A 12,622-nucleotide genomic window follows, 5' to 3' on the forward strand; every position below is an offset into this window, starting at 1 on the left:
AAGTAGAAGGGGAGGAAAGTAGGTAAGGAGGAGGTGGGAGCCCGAGGTATGAGCTGGGAAGAGTTGAGCACAACGACCTGTTGGGTGGTTAGCAACCCCACCAAGGAAACGTGGAGGAGTCCGGAGTCAGGGAGGTCTTTGGGAGGCATGATTAGTAGAAAGTGATAAGAGAGTATCTGTCTGGAGGTGCTTGAGGTGGGAGGAGAGGGAACCGGCCATTAGTTTTTGCAGTAGACTTGGAATAAGAAGGACTCAGAACAGACCTGGAAGATTTTCCTAAAAATATTCAAGGGTGCCAGGCACCCTTAATCCCAGCTACTCCAGAGGCTGAAGCAGGAGGATCACAAGTTTGAGGCCAGCCTGGGCAACTTAGTGAGATTCTGTCTCAAAAAATAAGGGCCGGGCATGGTTTGCGCGCCTGTAATCCCAATGGCTCAGGAGGCTGAGGCAGAAGGATCTCAAGTTCAAAGCCAGCCTAAGCAACTTAGCCTGGCTAAGTAACTGGTGAGACTCCAAATAAAATACCTAAAAAGGTCTGAGGATGTGGCTCAGCAGTTAAGCGTCTCTGGATTGCTCTCTAGTACCAAAAAGTTAAAAAAATAGTAATAATAACAAAAACAAAGGACTGAAGCCATAACTCATTAATAGAATGCCCCTGGGTTCAATCCCCAGTAGCCCCCACACGTGTACATACACACATACACAAGCAATGGACTATGCACTGAAGCTGTTTGAAGGGTATTTTTAACCAAAGAGCACCACCTAAAGGTTGTTGTCATATCTGTACTGTTCAGGAATGACAACTGATGGGATGAAATGATTCATAAGAGACCTCATTGTTACAGCAAAATGCACCCTAATGGAATCTAAATATATTCCAACAGTTGCTGCTTTCATGTGATGTGAATGAAACTTAGGAAAATTCTAAGACTGCTTCTAAAAGGCCTGTCAGAACCTGCTAGAAAGATATAACTACAGTAATATTTCTGGTACATTTACAAAACCAAAAGGTCTGTCAAGACACGGAACTAATTCTCAGGAAGAGGTAGAGGTTGGATGCTTAAAAATAAACACTGCAAAAATTACTTTATAAAAGATTTTCCCAGGGCTGGGGATGTGGCTCAAGCAGTAGCACGCTCGCCTGGCATGCGTGCGGGCCAGGTTCGATCCTCAGCACCACATACAAACAAAGATGTAGTGTGTGCCAAAAACTAAAAAATAAATATTAAAATTCTCTCTCTCTTTCTCTCTCTCTCTCTCAAAATATTTTTTCCAAAAAAGATGTATAAATAGTCAGCAAGCAACTGAAAAAGATGCCCAACGTCATTTGTCCTCAGGAAAACTCACATCAAAACTACAATGAGATGCCATAATAGGTGGCCATAATAATAGAAAATACGTGCAGAAATTGGGGCCTCAAGCACTGCTGGTGAGAATGTAAAATGGTGCAGCCACTGTGGACAACAGTTTGACAGTTCTTCAAAAAATGACAGTGAACTTTTGAAAAATAAAGAGGTATAAAGTTTGGAAATAATTGGAACACAACTAGACAGAAAGGCAATAAATTATAGATATAAAATTGCAAGGAAGGAAATAAATATATTCATGTTTAAAGGTGACATAGTAGTATTCTTGAAAACCCAGGATATTCAATTTAAATATATGATAAATTTAATATACTAGAGGAAAGAAAATAGTTAACTGTTCCAGCCCAGATGTATGTCTTTTTTTTTTTTTTTTTCCCGGTGGTGCTGGGGATTAGAACCCAGGGCCTTGTACATGCAAGGCAAGCACACTACCAACTGAGCTATATCCCCAGCCCCAGGTGTAATATGTTTTGTTAGGCCATTTATGTGCACACATATTTCCTTTGTCCTTAGAAAAAGTGTGACTAGCATCTTAAACTTATGTCAAATAGATGGAAAGCCCCAAGAGAATTTGAGAGAATATTTCAGATTCAAAGAGCAGCATGGATTTGCCTCTAGGTTGACCAGTCAATAACTAGGCTAAGATGGCCCCAGTAATAAGATATAGGAAGAAATAACTTCGGTAGGTTTAAAATTATCAGGAATTTTGTCCCAAAAATCGGAATAACATAGTAACACAGATATTTATAATACATATACAAGAAAAATAAGTCCTAATATGGAGAGAAAGCCAAACATCCTAACCAATCATGGGGGATTAAAATCGCAGAGATATTCATGCCAAATTTAGGATAGACTATTTCATTCCTGATAACCTGCTTATGATCTCTAGTTGGAAAGAAATCAATTTTCTTTTGGCCTTCAATGCTTTTACATAATAGAAATCATTCTCAAAGTTTGACATAAACCCTGGAATGTCCACTCATTTCTTTTCCAGGAGAGTATTAAAGATATTGGATCTGACTTGTGGAATCAATGTGGGAGGATTTTTTTTTTTTTTTTTTTTTTTTTTAGTCTAGTATTTCTCATCAGCAATCAATTTTCCCAGGGGGTAGGAATCAACCTTAAGAACAGAGGTTGACTTGTCCGCTGGGAGTCATCTTGCAGTTTCATTATAAAACTGTTCTTTGAGCCAGCTGCATTATAAATAAATCAGTCTATGGAAATTCTATAGGAGGTTTCTGGTTACCATGCATGGTGGGGATTCCCACCTATCTTTAGCTTTCTTATTCAAATTTTGCATGACCAACTTAAAAACTTTATGCTCATCAAAGAGCTTAATGATGTAAAGAACTATTTCTAAAAGTAGAGCTTTGGTTCAAGTTTCTGAGAAACTTGCACTGAGACTTAATTACTATGAACATTTTGAGTAAACAGGGACCTAGAATGGCTCTTGAAAACTTAACCATATTTTGACCAAGACTGGGCTATTTCTTAGGATTTTTGACTTGAGTGAAAAAGCTTTATTGGAGCCAAGATGGCTATGCATGACTCTGCCAGAGTAGAGTCAGGTCAGCAAAGGTGAACCTATTTTGATAAGTGAGAGAGAACTCTGGAAATGAAGTGACAGGAACCCTAATGTTATGGAGAGCCAGAAAGACAAACTGGGGAACAAAAATAAAAGAATTGCAACTTCAACTTGGCTCCCATTGGGGTGATGGTTGCTGAGAGCCCTCTGTGAACTGTGCATGAACCAAATCGGCATGGAAGCCTTTGGGTAGGAAAGTGGGCTCTCTGGGAATTCACAGCAACACTCCTGCTGGTGAGATCGGCCAGTACATGTGAAATTCCTACCTAGCTCTGCCAAGTTCAGCAATGCACCAGAGATGGGGTGACCCGCTGAAATCACATAGACACAGCGCAGCCTTTTAGAGATGGGTGTGGCCTGCCAAGATGCCAATCAACCTGTTTGCTACAAGTCCTCTGCCACACCAAGCAAGACTCCACCCCCTGCAACCTTATCCCTGCCTTTGATGTATATCCACTTAAATAAAAGACCAGAGCCATTTTCTGGCTGACCAGCTCCAGCTCCTGTGTGGACTGGGTTTATCAGGCACTCTATCCCTTTTAAAACTATTTCTTGGCTCTGATTCTTTCTTCTTCGGTAATTACTTCAGACTTTTATTTTCTCAGGTGGTTTATCTCCTTCTGAGCAGGGAAAATTACCCTGGCAAGGTGCTGGCCGCCTTGCAATAGGGGCTCCTGCCACAGGGCAGAGAGACAGTGGAAAAATGCCAACAATCCCATTGCAGCAGCTGACCAGTACTCCTAACTACAGAAGAACTTCATTCACTTCAAAGCTTTAAATTCAGTTCCTGGAGCTGGCTGGTCTCAGAGTGACTCCTCTGGGGCTGGAGATGTAGCTCAGTAGGGGAGGACTTGCCTGTCATGTGCAAGGCCCTTGGTTCAGTCCCAAGATCCACAAAGTAATAGTAATATTAAACACATAGATAAAAGTAACTCCTCTCTCAACCCCCAGAACTCAAACTGTCATAACAACCAGACTTGGTTTGGAAGCTGGTAGCCACAAGACTGATCCCATTAGAAATCTCAGGCTGATGTGTGTCTCACTGGGCAGAAGACAGCCTCTCAATGTCCTACAGCTTCTGTCCAGTGGCTGCCATAGTTACAAACCTGAGTCCTGCCCATGCTTGCTCACAGAAATTAGGGAAGTTCTCTTCCCCAGTCACAACTTTAGGACTCTAACCACATTGCAAAGTCCCAGCTTTATCTCTGGAACTAAAAAGCTCCCAGCCAAACCCCAGGACCCCTAGCTCCAGGTACATAGCCACCAGTGGACCCAACCCTCACCAACATCCTTGCGCACCCTGTGATACAAAAAACCTTGACATCACTCAAGTTTGTCCCCGGAGACCAGGGGAAAAGCCCATCTATGCTTTCAGATCCAGGACTATAACGACAAGGCCACAAGCCTTGACACCACTAGAGCCTTCCCTGTATGACCTAGGACATTCCCACCCAGACCCCACAGCTCTAGGACCACAGATACTAAAGCCACAAGCCCCAACACCCCGATTCTCAATCTACAAGACCTAGTAAAGGTCTGCTCCACATCTTACACCTCAAATGGTATGGAGATAAGTACCACAAGCCAAAACATTACCTACTGTACGGTTTAGATATGAGCTATCCCCCAAAAGCTCACATATGTGACAATGCAAGAAAGTTCAGAGGAGAAATTATTGGGTTGGCACCATTTGACCCAGCTATCCCACTCCTCAGTTTATGCCCAAAGGACTTAAAAACAGCATACTACAGTGATACAGTCACATCAGTGTTTACAGCAGCACAATTCACAATAGCTAAACTGTGGAACTAACCTCGATGCCCTTCAAAAGATGAATGGATAAAAAAAAAACTGTGGTATATATATACACAATGGAATATTACTCAGCATTAAAAGAGAATAAAATTATGGCATTTTCAGGTAAATGGATGGAGTTGGAGAATATCATGCTAAGTGAAGTAAGCAAATCCCAGAAAACCAAAGGCTGAATGTTCTCTCTGATAAATGGATGCTGATTCATAATGGGGGCGTGGGGGACATGGGAGGAATGGAGGAACCTTAGATAGGGCAAAGGGGAGGGAGAGAAAGGAGGGCGTAAGGGAGTAGTAAAGATGGTGGAAAGAGATGGACATCATTACCCTAGGTATATGTATGAAGACACAAATGGCGTGGCTCTACTTTATGTACAACCAGAGACATGAAAAATTGTGCTCCATTTGTAGACTATGAATCAAAATGCATTCTGCTGTCATGAATAACAAATTAGAACAAATAAATTTTAAAAGCACAATTTAAAAAAAATAAATTATTGGGGTTGGGAGAGTCTTAACCTAATCAGTAAATTAAACCCTGATGGATTAACTGAGTGGTAACAAGAGGCAGGTGGTGTGTGGCTGGAGGAAGTGATTAATTGTGGGTATGGCTATGGGGTATATAGTTGCTATCTGGTGAGTGGACTCTCTGCTTTCAGATCACCACGTAAGCTGCTTCCCTTTGCCACCCTCTCCTTACCTCCAGCCCTGAGGAATGGAGCCAGCCTTCTATGAACTAAGACCACTGAAACTGTGAGCCTTCAAATAAACCCTTCATCCTCTATAGTTGTGCTGGTTGGGTCTTTTAGTTGAAGCGGTGAAAAAGCTGACCAAAACACCTACCTGTGCCCCGGAAGATTTACAGAACAAACATATCCATATCCCACAGATTTTGCATGACAGCTGCTGGTGCCAAAAGCACCGGTACCACTATGCTTGTCCTGTGGGACCTGGAAACGTAATCATCTGGGTTCCACAGCTCCATGAAAGTGGTTAACAGCACTAGAGCCCCAGCACCAACTGCAAATGCCCCATAGAACCTGGGGAAGGTCCCCTTTGTATTTTGAAACCTTGAATCCATGACTACTCAAGGTGGAAAGAAACCAAAAATACACATAATAAGTAGATTACAATCAACAAAATAACACAAAGAAATTAATTATTATTGATAATATCATTGAATATAAATGGATTAAATTCAACAATAAACTGGCTGAATGGGTTTTTTAAAAAGACCCCAGTATATGCTACTTATAAGCAACTCACTTACTGGTAAAGATACACATAGGCTAAAAGTGAAGGGTTAGAAAAAAGTACATCACACAAATGGGAACAAAAAATCAGCAGGGATAACTACACAGAGATAAAACGAATTTTAAATAAAACACTGTAAAAAGAGACAAAATCATTATATATTGATAAAAGGATCAATTCAGAAAGAAGATATAACAATTATAAATATATATGCACCCAACATGGAACACACACACACACACACACACACACACATATATATAAAGCAAATATTATTAGATCTAACAGAGATAGGCTGTAATACAACAATAGTGAAAAACTTCAACACCTCATTTTCCTCAATGAACAGATCACTCAGACAAAAAGTCAACAAAGAACATCTGTGTTGAACCATACCTTAGATCAAACAGACCTAACATTTATGGAATAGTTCATCTAATACCAGTAGAGTTTACATTCTTCTCATCAGCACATTGATTATTCTCCATGATAGATTATATGTTAGGCCACAAATCAAGTCTCAATAAATTTTTATAAACTGAAGTTATATTATGTATCTTCTCAGACCATAATAAAACAAAACTACAAATCAACAAGAAAAATGAAAAATTTACAAATACATGAAAATTGAATAACACTCCTAAGTGACTAATGTTTAATTAAAGAAATTACATGGGAAATAAAAAAATTCTAGGAACTAATGACAATGACAATACAACAAACCAAAATATGTGAGATACAGTAGTACTGGAAGCAAAGTTTATGGCAATAAATTCACACATCAAAGAAATAGAAAGATCTATATGAGATCTATAGACAACCTAGCAATGCATCTATATCACTTGAAAAAATAAGAACAAACCAAATCCAAAATTATTAAAAGGAAACTAATAATAAAGATCTGAACAGAAACAAATGCAAAACCAAAAAAAAAAAAAAAATACAAAAGCTGTTTTTTTTCCCAAAGAATAAACAAAATTGACAAACTTTTAGCTAGACTGGAAAAGTGGAAAACATAGAATAAATAAATTCCCGAGTACATATAACCTGATCCAGAATCAAGATGAAAGAGAAAAATCTAAGCAGAACAATAATGAATAATGAGATTAAAACAGTAATTTTAAATCTCCCTTTTAAAAGAGTCCAGGACCTGGTGACTTTACTGCTAAATTCTAAAACCATTCTTAAAACTAATTCAAATATTCTCAAACTATTCCAAAAACTGAAATGGAAGGAATTCTGCCAAGCCTTTTTTTTTTTTTTTTTTTTTTTTTTTTTGGTACTGGTGATTGAACCCAAGGGCACTTAAGCACTGAGCCACATCCCCAGCCCTTCTTAACAATATTTTATTTAGAGACATGGTCTCACTAAGTTGCTTAGGGCCTCACTAAATTTCTGAGGCTGGCCTTGAACTCACTATCTTCCTGCCTCAGCCTCCTGAGTCACTGGGTTATAGGTGTGTGCCACTGCATCCAGCCTGCCAAGCTCTTTTTATGAGACCAGCATTCCAATAACACCAAAACCAGTCAAAGATACAAAGTTTGTATAAGGATAGAACAATGGTTACCAGGAATGGCAGAAGTAAGGTAAACAGAAATAAGTTCAATAAGAGGCACCAAAATAGAGGTAGAATAGAGGAATTACGTCTGTTTTTTATTTAGCACAGCATTAGGGTAGCTATTGGTTAAAACATCCTGTATTTCATAATGACTAAAAGAGTAAGCGATTGATTCCCATTACATAGAAATGATTAATGGTTGAAGAGATGGAGATGCTTATTACCCTGATTTTATTATTAGACATTGTGTATATTATTGAATTACCATAATGTACTCCATATATATATATATATATATATATATATATATATATATATATATATATAATGTTTCAATTTTAAAAATCTGTGTCTTGTAAACAATAAATAATACCTTAGTGACCTACTCCAGTAGCAAAAAATAAAAATAAAAAATAAACTAAGAAATTATCAGCCAGGAGTTCAAAGCCAGCCTCAGTGATTTCGTGAGACTCTAAGCAACTCAGTAAAGACCCTGTCTCTAAATAAAACAGAAAAAAGGCTAGGGATGTGGCTCAGTGTTAAGCACTGCTGGGTTTAATTCCTGGCACCCCCCCCCCAAAAAAAAGAAAGAAATTATCAGCCAGGCCCCCAAAAAGCCCTTCTCAGGTGCCTTAACACCTGTCAAAATGGTACACAATTGTTCTTCAAACTAACTTACAAAACATCTTTATTATTGCCAATTAATCCTGCTTTGAAAGTTTCCCCACCTCTACAAAGTTTTCTTCTCTCTTTGACTTTGACTTCACCTTTTTTTAAAAAAGCTATCCCAGGGGTTGGGGTTGTAGCTCATCGGTAGCTCTTGCCTAGCACCGGGGAGGCCCTGGGTTTGATCCTCAGTACCACATAAAAACATGTAAATAAAATAAAGGCATTATGTCCAACTACAACTAAAAAATAAATACTTTTTTTAAAGGCTATCCCAAATCTCAGATGGGATCCAGGTCAATTCAGTGAAGAAATCAGCCTGAAGTGAAGTGATCTAGGCATAGTGGCACATGCCCATAATTCCAATTATTCAGGAGGCTACAGCAGGAAGATTTTAAGTTTAAGTTCAGCCTGGGCAACTTAGTGAGAACTGTCTCAAAATAAAATACTAAGATCTGGGGATATAGCTCAGTGGTAGAACAACCCCTGGGCCACCCCTCTCCCCCGAAAGTATGGGAGGTGAGGGGTGGGGAGCAGGCAATGACAACTCAGAGCATACACAGTCTGAACCTGTGAGGATGTTGGGGTACATCCTGAGAGCAAAAGGAAGTCATGGAAATTGCCTTTCCCCCATTGAGAATGAAATTATTGTGTTTATGTTTTTAAGTGTTTGCCCTGGCTGTACCATGAAGATTAGACTGGAGAGGTATGGGAAAACTCAGAAGGTGGAGAGGTTGACAAGAGGGAGGATACCACTTGTATTGTGCTAGAAGGATGGATGCTTGAAGCAAGAAAGTTTGTAAGCTTCAAGGGAAGTCTATCAGACAGCTCCCACACAATGACTTGAAGCAAGAGATGGGTCATTTGCTGAGATCTGGGGCAGGAGAATGATGTGCTGATAGTCAGAAACCTTCTGAAATACTGACCAAGGAGCCATTAAGGAGAGAGGGGTGTTGCCTGAGGTTGGGGAATGGAAGAGGGTTCACTAGCAGCCCTCAGCAGTTTGGTTGAAGGCTTGATTCACACACGATCATAAGAATAACAAACAATCAATAATGCTATTTAATTAAATGCCATTTAATCAATGATATCACAATTCAAAGGCTTATCAAATGTCAAGCACACACTAGGCATCTTTGTATACCTGATAACCTATCATCCTCACAACTTATCCAGAAAAGGGTTATTATCACTTTACAATTAAAACATCTGCAGCTCAGAGAGCTTAAGGAATTTGAGCATGGTCATGGAGCCAGAAGAAGAGTTCTGTCTTAACAGTGCAATATATCTTGGTTTCAGAGCCCTGATTATTCGAGTTATCACTATTCATTATTCATTATATCATCGTTATTCATTCTCCATAAGAAATAAGCATCCAGCAGGGCTTTAGAATGTTTATGTATTTACTTCCCTAGGGAGAACAATAAATCAGGTGTTTACAGGCAAGCCGATCATACAGCTGGGGAATCACTGAAGAGAAGGCTCTCTAGGAGGGAGTGAGTTAAAAAGCAAACCTAAGTGCTTAAATCTTAACTCCACAAGGAAAAAACAAAGTTACATGTTCATTTCCTTAAATTGGTAATTTAGCCGTAAGGATAATTGCCACTTATTGTTTGCAGGTACAAACAACGATTGATTACCTTCTCTGACAGCTTAAGGGATTCCAAATTAAGGGAACACTGCTTGTGCCACGCCCCGTTCCCGGTCTAGCACCGGGAATGCAGCGCTACGGGCATTCAGTGATTTTTAGCCTCTTTTTCTCCAAAGATTGCTTTGAGCCGCAAAATATTGATTGTACACGAATGCTCTTGCAAGATGTCCTCGACCTTGCTTGGACACAACCCAAGTCAACTCTCTCAACCAGAACCACCCAATCTCCTTCCACGCCTGGGAATTGCGGCCGAGCGCAGGAAACCAGGAGCGGACGGTCACGTAGCTGCAGGGAGCGAGTGGATGTGGCCCGAAGCCAACATGGCGGCCACGACGTCGCTCGCCCTGAGCCTAGGTCGGCGGTCAACTACGGTGGCCGGTGCGGACCTTATACCATAATAATGGATTTGCGTTTGGTTCATGACAGGGCGAGGAGAGATCCAGTGGAAACCCGAAGGCGGAAGATGACCACAAGAGGAGGGCTCCCCTAGCTGGCCAGAGTTGGATAAGGAGACTGAACAAAGCCATAAGGAGCATTTGCGAACTTCTGCCTGTTGCAGCTATGCTATAAGGAAACTTCTGATTCTGGCAGTAGATTGCACTGAATGAGACTGATAGTTCCTAAATCCTTACCGATCGCAAGGCTCTGTGCTGAGTTCTCTGGGAAGACGGTAGCCAGCCACGTTACCTGCAATCCAGTGGAAGCGCATAAGGGCCACCTAGCAGACACAAGAAGTACAGTCATTCCTTCGTATCTGAGGTGAATTCGTTTGAGGATCCCAGTGGATAATAAAATCCACGAATGCTCCAGTCCCTTAAATAAAATGGTGTACTATTTGCGTATAACCTATATACCTCGTCCCAAATACTTTGGCATCTCTAGATTACTTGTATTTACCTAATGCAATTTAAATGCCACGCAAAAAGTGTTTTTTTTTTGTTTGTTTTTGTTTTTTTTTTTTTACCGTATGCTTATGGAATAATGATAAGGGGGAAATCAAATGTTAATTTAAAAAAAATCCCTCCATAGTCGGTTGAATCAGACAGATGCACACTGGGTCCATATCTTCTCCAAATCTCTCTCTCCTCCCTTGGTGACAGTAGAAGCAAGAAAACAAGATCAACAAAACAAGCCCATTTAAAACCCTTGCTTTGGGTCATATTAAGTAATATCCATATGACTAAAATCAACATAAATGGAGTATGAAGTATATTCTTTTTATGTAGAAAAGGAAAATATATGTGAATATTTTAACCGATAAGTATTTTAACACAGAGAACATGATTATACTATTGAATGCCATAGATATGAGCTGTCACACTTCTTCACTGAAAATATGTCCCCTGGTTAGAGGAGACATTGGGTACCTTGGAGATGGATATAAAATTCTTTAAGTCCACAGATGTTGGTGCTGTGGCTACACTTGAAGGCACATCACTGTCTCCTCCAGTGTCCTAATTTACCTGCCTTCAAGTAGCCAACTGGTCTACCTGAAGAATGGTGCCCTATTAGATCATCAGGGCAATAGCCATCAAGATGAGCCATAATGAGGAATAATCCATGAGGTTGGCCTAAATTCATGAAGGGTACTTCAGAAGACAGTCTCTTGATGCCTCCTGGCAAGACTTGTGGCCTTCAGGTGAGGTTGCAGCCAGTCTGCCATGAGGGAGCTGGGGGATAAGTACAACAATATTGGTCCCCTCCGTCTGTGCTCTAGTATTTTTCCTATTGATGGTACCAAGCCAGGAACCACAGAGTAAGGGAAATTTTGATGTATTCCTCATAAGCTACCTCTAGAGGCTCAGAGCAGAATAAAAAGGGGAAATTCATTGGCTGGGTTGTAGCAGGCAGCTCCTTTGTATTCACCTGTGTTATACCAGGGTTGTGTCCAGTACAATATGGCAGAAAAAATCAAAACATCACTTGATGAATTAGATTATAAAAGGCAGTGCAGCTTCAGTTTTGGTCACTGTGGTAGGCAGCTTTCTAAGAGGGGACCCATGATTCCTGCTTCCTAGTATTCATGTCCTGGGGTAATATTGTCCCTCAGAGTGTCAATTGGACTAAGATTCAATTCACTTTTTCTTTTTTCACCTTTATTTTATTTATTATTTTTAATTAATTTATTTTAATTAGGTATATATGACAACAGGATGCATTTTGATTCATTGTATACAATTGCAGCACAACTTTTCATTTCAGTGGTTGTACACTATGTAGCGTCACACCATATCTGCAGTCATACATGTACCTAAGGTAGATGTCCATTTCATTCTACCATCTTTCCTGTCCTCATGCACCCTCCCCATCCTCCCTCCCCTTTGCCTAATCACAGTTCCTCCATTTCCCCCATGCCCCCCCCCATTATGGATTACCTCCACTTATCAGAGAGAACATTTGGCCTTTGGTTTTTTGGGATTGGCTTACTTCACTTAGCATGATAGTCTCTAACTCCATCCATTTACCTGAAAGTGCCAGAATTTTATTCTCTTTTAATGCTGAGTAATATTCCATTGTATATATATATCACAGTTTCTTTATGCATTCATTTATTGAGAGACATCTAGGTTGCTTCCACAGTTTAGCTATTGTGAATTGAGCTGCTATAAACATTGATGTGGCTACATTATTAGAGTATGCTGATTTTAAGTCTTTTGGGTATATACCAAAGAGTGGGATAGCTGGATCTGATGGTGGTTCTATTCCAAGTTTTCTAAGGATCTCCAT

Source organism: Callospermophilus lateralis, chromosome 17, assembly GCF_048772815.1.
Source record: "Callospermophilus lateralis isolate mCalLat2 chromosome 17, mCalLat2.hap1, whole genome shotgun sequence".
Lineage (NCBI taxonomy): Eukaryota > Metazoa > Chordata > Mammalia > Rodentia > Sciuridae > Callospermophilus > Callospermophilus lateralis.